This window comes from Scyliorhinus canicula, chromosome 3 (genome assembly GCF_902713615.1).
Source record: "Scyliorhinus canicula chromosome 3, sScyCan1.1, whole genome shotgun sequence".
Taxonomy (NCBI): domain Eukaryota; kingdom Metazoa; phylum Chordata; class Chondrichthyes; order Carcharhiniformes; family Scyliorhinidae; genus Scyliorhinus; species Scyliorhinus canicula.
In genome coordinates, this window is record NC_052148.1 from 158,020,628 (window position 1) to 158,037,254 (window position 16,627).

At 51.7% G+C, this 16,627-nt stretch overlaps 1 protein-coding gene and 1 pseudogene across 1 annotated transcript in view; both read right to left on the reverse strand.

Moving 5' to 3' along the window:
* The window catches only part of clrn2 (clarin 2), a 35,428-nt gene that overhangs the window by 13,312 nt on the left and 5,489 nt on the right, over positions 1 to 16,627 (reverse strand). The window lies entirely within an intron of this gene.
* LOC119963990 lies at positions 14,417 to 14,679 on the reverse strand (annotated as a pseudogene).

Consider the following 16,627-nt stretch of genomic DNA (forward strand, 5'->3'; position numbering starts at 1 on the left):
TGGTACTGACACATCAGGCACACAGCAGGATTAGTACTGGCACATCAGACACACAGTTAGCAGGATTGGTACTGACACATCAGGCACACAGTTAGCAGGATTGGTACTGGCACATCAGGTACACAGCAGGATTGGTACTGGCACATCAGGCACACAGCAGGATTGGTACTGGCACATCAGGCACACAGCAGGATTGGTACTGGCACATCAGGCACACAGTTAGCAGGATTGGTACTGGCACATCAGGTACACAGCAGGATTGGTACTGGCACATCAGGCACACAGCAGGATTGGTACTGGCACATCAGGCATACAGTTAGCAGGATTGGTACTGGCACATCAGGCACACAGTTAGCAGGATTGGTACTGACACATCAGGCACACAGCAGGATTAGTACTGGCACATCAGACACACAGTTAGCAGGATTGGTACTGACACATCAGGCACACAGCAGGATTGGTACTGGCACATCAGGCACACAGTTAGCAGGATTGGTACTGGCACATCAGGCATACAGCAGGATTGGTACTGGCACATCAGGCATACAGTTAGCAGGATTGGTACTGGCACATCAGGTACACAGCAGGATTGGTACTGGCACATCAGGCACACAGCAGGATTGGTACTGGCACATCAGGCATACAGTTAGCAGGATTGGTACTGGCACATCAGGTACACAGCAGGATTGGTACTGGCACATCAGGCACACAGTCAGCAGGATTGGTACTGACACATCAGACACACAGTTAGCAGGATTGGTACTGGCACATCAGGTACACAGCAGGATTGGTACTGGCACATCAGGTACACAGCAGGATTGGTACTGGCACATCAGGTACACAGCAGGATTGGCACTGACACATCAGGTACACAGCAGGATTGGTACTGGCACATCAGGTACACAGCAGGATTGGCACTGACACATCAGGTACACAGCAGGATTGGTACTGGCACATCAGGCACACAGCAGGATTGGTACTGGCACATCAGGCACACAGTTAGCAGGATTGGCACTGACACATCAGGTACACAGCAGGATTGGCACTGACACATCAGGTACACAGCAGGATTGGCACTGACACATCAGGTACACAGCAGGATTGGTACTGGCACATCAGGTACACAGCAGGATTGGCACTGACACATCAGGTACACAGCAGGATTGGTACTGGCACATCAGGTACACAGCAGGATTGGCACTGACACATCAGGTACACAGCAGGATTGGTACTGGCACATCAGGCACACAGTTAGCAGGATTGGTACTGACACATCAGGCATACAGTTAGCAGGATTGGTACTGACACATCAGGCACACAGTTAGCAGGATTGGTACTGACACATCAGGCACACAGCAGGATTGGTACTGGCACATCAGGCACACAGCAGGATTGGTACTGGCACATCAGGCACACAGCAGGATTGGTACTGGCACATCAGGCACACAGTTAGCAGGATTGGTACTGACACATCAGGCACACAGTTAGAAGGATTGGTACTGACACATCAGGCACACAGTAAGCAGGATTGGTACTGACACATCAGGCACACAGCAGGATTGGTACTGGCACATCAGGCACACAGCAGGATTGGTACTGGCACATCAGGCACACAGTTAGCAGGATTGGTACTGACACATCAGGCACACAGTTAGAAGGATTGGTACTGACACATCAGGCACACAGTATGCAGGATTGGTACTGACACATCAGGCACACAGCAGGATTGGTACTGGCACATCAGGCACACAGCAGGATTGGTACTGGCACATCAGGCACACAGTTAGCAGGATTGGTACTGACACATCAGGCACACAGTTAGCAGGATTGGCACTGACACATCAGGCATACAGTTAGCAGGATTGGTACTGGCACATCAGGCACACAGTTAGCAGGATTGGTACTGACACATCAGGCACACAGCAGGATTGGTACTGGCACATCAGGCACACAGTTAGCAGGATTGGTACTGACACATCAGGCACACAGCAGGATTGGTACTGGCACATCAGGCACACAGTAAGCAGGATTGGTACTGGCACATCAGGCACACAGCAGGATTGGTACTGGCACATCAGGCACACAGCAGGATTGGCACTGGCACATCAGGCACACAGCAGGATTGGTACTGACACATCAGGCACACAGCAGGATTAGCACTGGCACATCAGGCGCACAGCAGGATTGGTACTGACACATCAGACACACAGTTAGCAGGATTAGTACTGGCACATCAGACACACAGCAGGATTGGTACTGACACATCAGGCACACAGTTAGCAGGATTGGCACTGACACATCAGGCATACAGTTAGCAGGATTGGTACTGGCACATCAGGCACACAGTTAGCAGGATTGGTACTGGCACATCAGGCACACAGCAGGATTGGTACTGGCACATCAGGCACACAGCAGGATTGGTACTGACACATCAGGCACACAGTTAGCAGGATTGGTACTGACACATCAGGCATACAGTTAGCAGGATTGGCACTGACACATCAGACACACAGCAGGATTGGTACTGGCACATCAGGCACACAGTTAGCAGGATTGGTACTGGCACATCAGGCACACAGCAGGATTGGTACTGGCACATCAGGCACACAGCAGGATTGGCACTGACACATCAGGCACACAGTTAGCAGGATTGGCACTGACACATCAGGCATACAGTTAGCAGGATTGGTACTGACACATCAGGCACACAGCAGGATTGGTACTGACACATCAGGCACACAGCAGGATTGGTACTGACACATCAGACACACAGCAGGATTGGTACTGGCACATCAGGCATACAGTTAGCAGGATTGGTACTGACACATCAGGCACACAGTTAGCAGGATTGGTACTGACACATCAGACACACAGCAGGATTGGTACTGGCACATCAGGCACACAGCAGGATTGGTACTGACACATCAGGCACACAGCAGGATTGGTACTGGCACATCAGGCACACAGCAGGATTGGTACTGGCACATCAGGCACACAGCAGGATTGGTACTGACACATCAGGCACACAGTTAGCAGGATTGGTACTGGCACATCAGGCACACAGTTAGCAGGATTGGCACTGACACATCAGGCACACAGTTAGCAGGATTGGCACTGGCACATCAGGCACACAGTTAGCAGGATTGGCACTGACACATCAGGCATACAGTTAGCAGGATTGGCACTGACACATCAGGCACACAGCAGGATTGGTACTGACACATCAGGCACACAGCAGGATTGGCACTGACACATCAGGCATACAGTTAGCAGGATTGGTACTGGCACATCAGGCACACAGCAGGATTGGTACTGACACATCAGACACACAGCAGGATTGGTACTGACACATCAGGCACACAGTTAGCAGGATTGGTACTGACACATCAGGCATACAGTTAGCAGGATTGGTACTGACACATCAGGCACACAGCAGGATTGGTACTGACACATCAGGCACACAGCAGGATTGGTACTGGCACATCAGGCACACAGTTAGCAGGATTGGTACTGACACATCAGGCACACAGTTAGCAGGATTGGTACTGGCACATCAGGCACACAGCAGGATTGGTACTGGCACATCAGGCACACAGTTAGCAGGATTGGTACTGACACATCAGGCACACAGTTAGAAGGATTGGTACTGGCACATCAGGCACACAGTAAGCAGGATTGGTACTGGCACATCAGGCACACAGCAGGATTGGTACTGGCACATCAGGCACACAGCAGGATTGGCACTGGCACATCAGGCATACAGTTAGCAGGATTGGTACTGACACATCAGGCACACAGCAGGATTGGCACTGGCACATCAGGCACACAGCAGGATTGGCACTGACACATCAGGCACACAGCAGGATTGGCACTGGCACATCAGGCATACAGTTAGCAGGATTGGTACTGACACATCAGGCACACAGCAGGATTGGCACTGGCACATCAGGCACACAGCAGGATTGGTACTGACACATCAGGCACACAGTTAGCAGGATTGGTACTGGCACATCAGGCACACAGTTAGCAGGATTGGTACTGGCACATCAGGCACACAGCAGGATTGGTACTGACACATCAGGCACACAGCAGGATTAGCACTGGCACATCAGGCGCACAGCAGGATTGGTACTGGCACATCAGGCACACAGCAGGATTGGTACTGGCACATCAGGCATACAGTTAGCAGGATTGGTACTGACACATCAGGCACACAGCAGGATTAGTACTGGCACATCAGACACACAGTTAGCAGGATTGGTACTGACACATCAGGCACACAGTTAGCAGGATTGGTACTGGCACATCAGGTACACAGCAGGATTGGTACTGGCACATCAGGCACACAGCAGGATTGGTACTGGCACATCAGGCACACAGCAGGATTGGTACTGGCACATCAGGCACACAGTTAGCAGGATTGGTACTGGCACATCAGGTACACAGCAGGATTGGTACTGGCACATCAGGCACACAGCAGGATTGGTACTGGCACATCAGGCATACAGTTAGCAGGATTGGTACTGGCACATCAGGCACACAGTTAGCAGGATTGGTACTGACACATCAGGCACACAGCAGGATTAGTACTGGCACATCAGACACACAGTTAGCAGGATTGGTACTGACACATCAGGCACACAGCAGGATTGGTACTGGCACATCAGGCACACAGTTAGCAGGATTGGTACTGGCACATCAGGCATACAGCAGGATTGGTACTGGCACATCAGGCATACAGTTAGCAGGATTGGTACTGGCACATCAGGTACACAGCAGGATTGGTACTGGCACATCAGGCACACAGCAGGATTGGTACTGGCACATCAGGCATACAGTTAGCAGGATTGGTACTGGCACATCAGGTACACAGCAGGATTGGTACTGGCACATCAGGCACACAGTCAGCAGGATTGGTACTGACACATCAGACACACAGTTAGCAGGATTGGTACTGGCACATCAGGTACACAGCAGGATTGGTACTGGCACATCAGGTACACAGCAGGATTGGTACTGGCACATCAGGTACACAGCAGGATTGGCACTGACACATCAGGTACACAGCAGGATTGGTACTGGCACATCAGGTACACAGCAGGATTGGCACTGACACATCAGGTACACAGCAGGATTGGTACTGGCACATCAGGCACACAGCAGGATTGGTACTGGCACATCAGGCACACAGTTAGCAGGATTGGCACTGACACATCAGGTACACAGCAGGATTGGCACTGACACATCAGGTACACAGCAGGATTGGCACTGACACATCAGGTACACAGCAGGATTGGTACTGGCACATCAGGTACACAGCAGGATTGGCACTGACACATCAGGTACACAGCAGGATTGGTACTGGCACATCAGGTACACAGCAGGATTGGCACTGACACATCAGGTACACAGCAGGATTGGTACTGGCACATCAGGCACACAGTTAGCAGGATTGGTACTGACACATCAGGCATACAGTTAGCAGGATTGGTACTGACACATCAGGCACACAGTTAGCAGGATTGGTACTGACACATCAGGCACACAGCAGGATTGGTACTGGCACATCAGGCACACAGCAGGATTGGTACTGGCACATCAGGCACACAGCAGGATTGGTACTGGCACATCAGGCACACAGTTAGCAGGATTGGTACTGACACATCAGGCACACAGTTAGAAGGATTGGTACTGACACATCAGGCACACAGTAAGCAGGATTGGTACTGACACATCAGGCACACAGCAGGATTGGTACTGGCACATCAGGCACACAGCAGGATTGGTACTGGCACATCAGGCACACAGTTAGCAGGATTGGTACTGACACATCAGGCACACAGTTAGAAGGATTGGTACTGACACATCAGGCACACAGTAAGCAGGATTGGTACTGACACATCAGGCACACAGCAGGATTGGTACTGACACATCAGGCACACAGTTAGCAGGATTGGCACTGACACATCAGGCATACAGTTAGCAGGATTGGTACTGGCACATCAGGCACACAGTTAGCAGGATTGGTACTGACACATCAGGCACACAGCAGGATTGGTACTGGCACATCAGGCACACAGTTAGCAGGATTGGTACTGACACATCAGGCACACAGCAGGATTGGTACTGGCACATCAGGCACACAGTAAGCAGGATTGGTACTGGCACATCAGGCACACAGCAGGATTGGTACTGGCACATCAGGCACACAGCAGGATTGGCACTGGCACATCAGGCACACAGCAGGATTGGTACTGACACATCAGGCACACAGCAGGATTAGCACTGGCACATCAGGCGCACAGCAGGATTGGTACTGACACATCAGACACACAGTTAGCAGGATTAGTACTGGCACATCAGACACACAGCAGGATTGGTACTGACACATCAGGCACACAGTTAGCAGGATTGGCACTGACACATCAGGCATACAGTTAGCAGGATTGGTACTGGCACATCAGGCACACAGTTAGCAGGATTGGTACTGGCACATCAGGCACACAGCAGGATTGGTACTGGCACATCAGGCACACAGCAGGATTGGTACTGACACATCAGGCACACAGTTAGCAGGATTGGTACTGACACATCAGGCATACAGTTAGCAGGATTGGCACTGACACATCAGACACACAGCAGGATTGGTACTGGCACATCAGGCACACAGTTAGCAGGATTGGTACTGGCACATCAGGCACACAGCAGGATTGGTACTGGCACATCAGGCACACAGCAGGATTGGCACTGACACATCAGGCACACAGTTAGCAGGATTGGCACTGACACATCAGGCATACAGTTAGCAGGATTGGCACTGACACATCAGGCACACAGTTAGCAGGATTGGTACTGACACATCAGGCACACAGTTAGCAGGATTGGTACTGACACATCAGACACACAGCAGGATTGGTACTGGCACATCAGGCACACAGCAGGATTGGTACTGACACATCAGGCACACAGCAGGATTGGTACTGGCACATCAGGCACACAGCAGGATTGGTACTGGCACATCAGGCACACAGCAGGATTGGTACTGACACATCAGGCACACAGTTAGCAGGATTGGTACTGGCACATCAGGCACACAGTTAGCAGGATTGGTACTGACACATCAGGCACACAGTAAGCAGGATTGGTACTGGCACATCAGGCACACAGCAGGATTGGTACTGGCACATCAGACATACAGTTAGCAGGATTGGTACTGACACATCAGGCATACAGTTAGCAGGATTGGTACTGGCACATCAGGCACACAGTTAGCAGGATTGGTACTGACACATCAGGCACACAGCAGGATTGGCACTGACACATCAGGCATACAGTTAGCAGGATTGGCACTGACACATCAGGCACACAGCAGGATTGGCACTGACACATCAGGCACACAGCAGGATTGGTACTGGCACATCAGGCACACAGTTAGCAGGATTGGTACTGGCACATCAGGCACACAGTTAGCAGGATTGGTACTGACACATCAGGCATACAGTTAGCAGGATTGGTACTGACACATCAGACACACAGCAGGATTGGTACTGACACATCAGGCATACAGCAGGATTGGTACTGGCACATCAGGCACACAGTTAGCAGGATTGGTACTGACACATCAGACACACAGCAGGATTGGTACTGACACATCAGGCACACAGCAGGATTGGTACTGACACATCAGACACAGCAGGATTGGTACTGACACATCAGGCACACAGCAGGATTGGTACTGACACATCAGACACAGCAGGATTGGCACTGGCACATCAGGCGCACAGCAGGATTGGTACTGGCACATCAGGCACACAGCAGGATTGGTACTGGCACATCAGGCACACAGTTAGCAGGATTGGCACTGGCACATCAGGCACACAACAGGATTGGCACTGGCATATCAGGCACACAACAGGATTGGTACTGACACATCAGGCACACAGCAGGATTGGTACTGGCACATCAGGCACACAGTTAGCAGGATTGGTACTGACACATCAGGCACACAGCAGGATTGGTACTGGCACATCAGGCACACAGTAAGCAGGATTGGTACTGGCACATCAGGCACACAGCAGGATTGGTACTGGCACATCAGGCACACAGCAGGATTGGCACTGACACATCAGGCACACAGCAGGATTGGTACTGGCACATCAGGCACACAGCAGGATTGGTACTGACACATCAGGCACACAGCAGGATTAGCACTGGCACATCAGGCGCACAGCAGGATTGGTACTGACACATCAGACACACAGTTAGCAGGATTAGTACTGGCACATCAGACACACAGCAGGATTGGTACTGACACATCAGGCACACAGTTAGCAGGATTGGCACTGACACATCAGGCATACAGTTAGCAGGATTGGTACTGGCACATCAGGCACACAGTTAGCAGGATTGGTACTGGCACATCAGGCACACAGCAGGATTGGTACTGGCACATCAGGCACACAGCAGGATTGGTACTGACACATCAGGCACACAGTTAGCAGGATTGGTACTGACACATCAGGCATACAGTTAGCAGGATTGGCACTGACACATCAGACACACAGCAGGATTGGTACTGGCACATCAGGCACACAGTTAGCAGGATTGGTACTGGCACATCAGGCACACAGCAGGATTGGTACTGGCACATCAGGCACACAGCAGGATTGGCACTGACACATCAGGCACACAGTTAGCAGGATTGGCACTGACACATCAGGCATACAGTTAGCAGGATTGGTACTGACACATCAGGCATACAGCAGGATTGGTACTGGCACATCAGGCACACAGCAGGATTGGTACTGACACATCAGGCACACAGTTAGCAGGATTGGTACTGACACATCAGACACACAGCAGGATTGGTACTGGCACATCAGGCATACAGTTAGCAGGATTGGTACTGACACATCAGGCACACAGTTAGCAGGATTGGTACTGACACATCAGACACACAGCAGGATTGGTACTGGCACATCAGGCACACAGCAGGATTGGTACTGACACATCAGGCACACAGCAGGATTGGTACTGGCACATCAGGCCCACAGCAGGATTGGTACTGGCACATCAGGCACACAGCAGGATTGGTACTGACACATCAGGCACACAGTTAGCAGGATTGGTACTGGCACATCAGGCACACAGTTAGCAGGATTGGTACTGACACATCAGGCACACAGTAAGCAGGATTGGTACTGGCACATCAGGCACACAGCAGGATTGGTACTGGCACATCAGACATACAGTTAGCAGGATTGGTACTGACACATCAGGCATACAGTTAGCAGGATTGGTACTGACACATCAGGCACACAGCAGGATTGGCACTGGCACATCAGGCACACAGTTAGCAGGATTGGTACTGGCACATCAGGCACACAGTTAGCAGGATTGGTACTGACACATCAGGCATACAGTTAGCAGGATTGGTACTGACACATCAGACACACAGCAGGATTGGTACTGACACATCAGGCATACAGCAGGATTGGTACTGGCACATCAGGCACACAGTTAGCAGGATTGGTACTGACACATCAGACACACAGCAGGATTGGTACTGACACATCAGGCACACAGCAGGATTGGTACTGACACATCAGACACAGCAGGATTGGTACTGACACATCAGGCACACAGCAGGATTGGTACTGACACATCAGACACAGCAGGATTGGCACTGGCACATCAGGCGCACAGCAGGATTGGTACTGGCACATCAGGCACACAGCAGGATTGGTACTGGCACATCAGGCACACAGTTAGCAGGATTGGCACTGGCACATCAGGCACACAACAGGATTGGCACTGGCATATCAGGCACACAACAGGATTGGTACTGGCACATCAGGCACACAGCAGGATTGGTACTGACACATCAGGCACACAGTTAGCAGGATTGGTATTGACACATCAGGCACACAGCAGGATTGGCACTGGCACATCAGGCACACAGTTAGCAGGATTGGTACTGACACATCAGGCACACAGCAGGATTGGTACTGACACATCAGGCATACAGTTAGCAGGATTGGTACTGACACATCAGGCACACAGCAGGATTGGTACTGACACATCAGGCACACAGCAGGATTGGCACTGGCACATCAGGCACACAGCAGGATTGGTACTGACACATCAGGCGCACAGCAGGATTGGTACTGACACATCAGGCACACAGCAGGATTGGCACTGGCACATCAGGCACACAGCAGGATTGGTACTGGCACATCAGGCACACAGTTAGCAGGATTGGTACTGACACATCAGGCACACAGTTAGCAGGATTGGTACTGGCACATCAGGCACACAGCAGGATTGGTACTGGCACATCAGACACACAGCAGGATTGGTACTGGCACATCAGACACACAGCAGGATTGGTACTGACACATCAGGCACACAGCAGGATTGGTACTGACACATCAGGCACACAGTTAGCAGGATTGGTACTGACACATCAGGCACACAGCAGGATTGGTACTGACACATCAGACACACAGCAGGATTGGTACTGACACATCAGACACACAGCAGGATTGGTACTGGCACATCAGGCACACAGCAGGATTGGCACTGACACATCAGGCACACAGCAGGATTGGCACTGGCACATCAGGCACACAGTTAGCAGGATTGGTACTGGCACATCAGGCACACAGCAGGATTGGTACTGGCACATCAGGCACACAGCAGGATTGGTACTGGCACATCAGGCACACAGTTAGCAGGATTGGTACTGGCACATCAGGCACACAGTTAGCAGGATGGTACTGGCACATCAGGCATACAGTTAGCAGGATTGGTATTGGCATATCAGGCACACAGTTAGCAGGATTGGTACTGGCACATCAGGCGCACAGCAGGATTGGTACTGACACATCAGGCACACAGTTAGCAGGATTGGTACTGGCACATCAGGCATACAGTTAGCAGGATTGGTATGGGCATATCAGGCACACAGTTAGCAGGATTGGTACTGACACACCAGGCACACAGTTAGCAGGATTGGTACTGACACATCAGGCACACAGTTAGCAGGATTGGTACTGGCACATCAGGCACACAGTTAGCAGGATTGGTACTGACACATCAGGCACACAGCAGGATTGGCACTGACACATCAGGCACACAGTTAGCAGGATTGGTACTGACACATCAGGCACACAGTTAGCAGGATTGGCACTGACACATCAGGCACACAGTTAGCAGGATTGGTACTGGCACATCAGACACACAGTTAGCAGGATTGGTACTGACACATCAGGCACACAGCAGGATTGGTACTGGCACATCAGACACACAGCAGGATTGGCACTGGCACATCAGGCACACAGCAGGATTGGTACTGACACATCAGGCACACAGCAGGATTGGTACTGGCACATCAGGCACACAGTTAGCAGGATTGGTACTGACACATCAGACACACAGCAGGATTGGCACTGACACATCAGGCACACAGCAGGATTGGTACTGACACATCAGGCACACAGCAGGATTGGTACTGACACATCAGGCACACAGTTAGCAGGATTGGCACTGACACATCAGGCACACAGTTAGCAGGATTGGTACTGACACATCAGGCACACAGTTAGCAGGATTGGTACTGACACATCAGACACAGCAGGATTGGTACTGACACATCAGGCACACAGCAGGATTGGTACTGACACATCAGGCACACAGCAGGATTGGCACTGGCACATCAGGCACAGCAGGATTGGTACTGACACATCAGACACAGCAGGATTGGCACTGACACATCAGGCACACAGCAGGATTGGTACTGACATATCAGGCACACAGTTAGCAGGATTGGCACTGACACATCAGGCATACAGTTAGCAGGATTGGTACTGACACATCAGCACACAGTTAGCAGGATTGGTACTGACATCAGACACACAGCAGGATTGGCACTGACACATCAGGCACACAGCAGGATTGGTACTGACACATCAGGCACACAGCAGGATTGGCACTGGCACATCAGGCACACAGTTAGCAGGATTGGTACTGGCACATCAGACACACAGCAGGATTGGCACTGGCACATCAGGCACACAGCAGGATTGGTACTGGCACATCAGGCACACAGCAGGATTGGTACTGGCACATCAGGCACACAGCAGGATTGGTACTGACACATCAGACACACAGCAGGATTGACACTGACACATCAGGCACACAGCAGGATTGGTACTGACACATCAGGCACACAGTTAGCAGGATTGGTACTGGCACATCAGGCACACAGTTAGCAGGATTGGTACTGGCACATCAGGCACACAGCAGGATTGGTACTGACACATCAGACACACAGTTAGCAGGATTGGTACTGACACATCAGGCACACAGTTAGCAGGATTGGTACTGGCACATCAGGCACACAGTTAGCACGATTGGTACTGACACATCAGGCACACAGTTAGCAGGGGCAATGGTGGTTCCCTGCTGCATAGGGAAGTTTATTCGGGGTTAGAGTTCTGATTTCCTTCAGCTGGGGGGTCACGTATTCTAACCTCCTGATTAAGTATCTCCACAAGCATTTGGAGGTTTTGGAGGGCAGTCAAGCTGCTCTGGAAAATCTGCAGAGGAATGCTGGACATCTCACTCTGTCGGTGCCATGCCCTGGGATTGTAGCGCTAATCTGTTCTTGTCCAGCTTCTCCCTTGCCTGTCCACTTTGGTAACCCCGTGGGCTGATCTGTTTGGATCCAGGATCTGGGGTTTGGCTGAGGGTCAGAACAGTGGGGTGTTTTAAAGGGACCTGGGTGGGCAGCACGGTGGCGCAGTAGCATTGCTGCCTCACAAGGTCCCAGATTCGATCCCGGCTCTGGGTCACTGTCCGTGTGGAGTTTGCAGATTCTCCCCGTGTTTGCATGGGTTTCGCCCCCACAACCCAAAAATGTGCAGGGTAGATGGATTGGCCACACTAAATTGCACTTAAATGGAAAAAATGAATTGGGTACTCTAAATTTCTATTTAAAAAAAATAATGGGACCTTGGCTTCTTTAGGGGATTCTGGTTCAGGATCTGGCTCGAGCGCTAGCACAACTGGAGGCTTCCAGCTTCTGCTGCTTGGTACTTTGGGTTGGCACGACAATTGGCTGGCAGTTGGCCCCTGAACTTGGGCCAGCCTTTCTGGGTCTAGATGAGGGGAAGATGACCTTCAGGCAGGGGCCTCTCCAGCATCCTACCGGATATGGCTATAGAATAGTAGCCTGGTGGGGTGTTATGGATCATTTTAAATAAGGTGGTTAACCATGTACAATCATAGGGAGTTGGAGGCTGGGTTATGGGAGGAGGCCCTGAGGAGAGTTAATGCATCCTCGTTGTGCGCCAGGCTGAGCCTGATACAGTTTAAGGTGGTCCACAGAGCGCGCATGACTGTGGGCCAGATGAGCAGGTTCTTTGAAGGGGGTGGAAGATAAATGTGGGTGCTGTGCGGAGGGTCTTGCGAACCATGTCCATATGTTTTGGGCATGTCCGAGGCTGAGGGGTTTCTGGTAGGGGTTTGCTAAAGTCATGTCAGAGGTCTTAAAAGTGGGAGTGGTGCTGAGTCCAGAGCTGGCGATCTTCGGTGTGTTGGACGATCCGGGAGCCCAGGGGGTGAGAGAGGCCAATGTCCTGGCCTTTGCCTCCCTGGTGGCCCGGAGATGGATCTTATTAGGGTGGAGGGACTGGGAGCCCCTGAAGGCGGAGGTATGGGTTAGCAACATTGCGGGGTTTCTCAGACTCGAGAAAATTTAATTTGCCTTGAGGGGTTCGTTGCTGGGGTTTGCTCGGAGGTGGCAGCCATTCATCGACTTCTTCGAGAAAAATTAAGCTGTCAGCAGGGGAGTGGGGGGAAAAGAGAAGGCATGGGAGAGACGAGTGAGGCCAAGAGAACCAACGGAGGGAGGGCTGGGGAAAGTGGTGCTGTTTGTGTAAGCCATGTTGGCTGGGGTTTGTGCTCAGGAGATTTGTTGGTTACATTGTTGCATTTTTGTTTTTGTTGAAATTTGATGGTTAAAATTGTTAAAATTATAAATACCTCAATAAAATATTTTTTAAAAACTATGTCCAATCACCTTGCGATTCTGCACTATGGTGGGTGAGCATGGAGTCCCTCTGCTGATCAGTTGGGGGTAGACATGTCTTTTGGGACATTTCTGTCCTCTGGTGGATGGTCAGCTCTGACTGTATCTTGTCCCGAAGGCATCACGTTCACTCTTTTTGGACCAATTTGGGAATTTTAAAATTTGCCATAAAGATAGCAGCGAGGTCGATCAACAGCTTCCCAGCTTCCCAGCTGGGGCCTTTGGCTACGGAGGAGGAGCCATCTAAACTGGTTCCATGTCCTTCTCAACACTTCTGTCCTCAAGTGGAAATGTAACTCCAGCTACAATCACTTACGGCTTTTTTTAAATTACTTTATCAGAGTTACAAAGCCAGAGCTCAGAGTGTGGACAGGGGCAAACCCCGAATCCAGCTCCTTGCCTGTTCCAAAAACTAATTCAAATTGAATCCAATTCATGGTCCCCACAAGAGAGACCTACCAGATCCAGGCATTACACCTGATCTCATGCTCAACTTAGCCAAAAGGCCGAGAAGCGATCATTAAACTGATAAGAACAGATACTACACTTGACCTTAGCCAATCCGTATTTTTAACTGTGGGAGGCATGTTATTCCCTATTTGCTCATTGGTTTGGGAACTTCCATTGTTTGTGTTTAAAGTCAGAAAGAAGGGGTGAAATTCTCCGACCCCACGCCCGGGAGAATCGCCCGGTGCCGCCGGAAATCCCGCCCCCGCCGTGGCAGAAATTCTCCGCCACCCAGGAATTGGCAGGGGCGGGAATCAACCCACGCCGATCGGCGAGCCCCCTGTGGCGATTCTCCAGCCCGCGATGGCCGAACTCCCGCCGCTGGGAGGCCTCTCCCACCACCGAGGTTTGAACCACCTCTGGTGGTGGCGGGATCGGCAGCGCGAGCGGGCCCCCAGGGTCCTGGGGGGAGCGGGGCGATCGGACCCCGGGGGGGTGCCCCCACAGTGGCCAGGCCCGCGATCGGGGCCCACCGATCAGCGGGTGGGCCATTGCCGTGGGGGCACTCTTTTTCTTCTGCCGCCGCCACTGCCTCCACCATGGCGGAGGTGGAAGACAATCCTCCAGCGCGCATGTGCCGGTGGTGACGTCAGCGGCAGCTGCCTCTAACATCACCACCGGCGCATGCGCCAACCGGCGAAGGCCTTTTGGACACCCCCGGCGCCAGGCGGCGGTCTTCAAAGGCCGCTGGAACCAGTTTTGGTGCCAGTCGGCGTGGTGCCAACCGCTCCGGCGCGGGTCTAGCCCCCAAAGGTGCAGAGAATTCCGCACCTTTTGAGAGGCCCGACGCCGGAGTGGTTGCCGCCACTCCCCTACGCCGGGACCCCCCGCCCCGACGGGTAGAGGAGAATCCCGCCCAAGGTTTCTGCGAGCCCTACATCAGTCATGACCTCAGCCTTGTCCTTTCCAGGCTTAATAATCTGTCTTTTTTCGGGCTCTTCTGCACGGTGGGGCATCTCCTCACTATCTTTTCCCTGCTCAAGGCCATCTCTGGCTCCTACTTCATTCTGGGATACCTGGAGAATTTATTTCAAATCCTAGAGGCCTTCTCTGGACCTCTTTTAATTTTCCTGCCTGGCTTCGGCCTTGCTACCTTTGAGTGCTCTCCGGTTGCTGGGTGCTATTCCACCATTTTTCCCTCGGGACCTTCCCCAGATTTCTGCCTTTTTGCGGTTTTCTGCTGCTTGGGATTGGCCTCTTTCCTTTCTCTGGCTAGTACATAGAACATAGAACATACAGTGCTGAAGGAGGCCATTCGGCCCATCGAGTCTGCACCGACCCACTTAAGCCCTCACTTCCACCCTCTCCCCGTAACCCAATAACCCCTCCTAACCTTTTTGGTCACTAAGGGCAATTTATCATGGTCAATCCATCTAACCTGCATGTGGAAGGAAACCGGAGCACCCGGAGGAAACCCACGGAGACACGGGGAGAACATGCAGACTCTGCACAGATAGTGACCCAGCTGGAAATCAAACCTGGGACCCTGGCACTGTGAAGCCACAGTGCCTTCCACTTGTGCCACCGTGCTGCCCTAACAGTACCTTGCTGTCAGACAGATTGTTCCCAATGAGGAAAACAATTCGTGCTATTGATAGATGAGGGACAAATCCTAATGCGATAGCCAGAAACAAGGCCACACTCTAGGTGGGCCTGATGGAGGAGTGCAAACACAGATCCTCTGTCCATTCCACTGATCAGTGCTTTGGCCTCAGGAACGTCACAGGGGTTAGGTTTCCCTTGAATATGCATAGCCCCTGTGTCCCAGAGCAGTACGATGGACTTGTTCACATTTTGAGCCACTGCTGCTGAAAGGACATAATGCCAGAATCTCTCAGAGAGTTGGTCTGGCTCAACACACTGAATGCCACGTCCTCCGAAGGGTAAGTTTCTGTTGTGAGTGGCTCTGCCTGCTCTGCTGAACTATCAATTATGGCTTTCTTCAGGAAACTACACACATGAAGCCCTAGTAGGCCAAATGGCTTTCTTCAGGATCTCCAGCATTCAGATTTAGAATGGCCCATATGT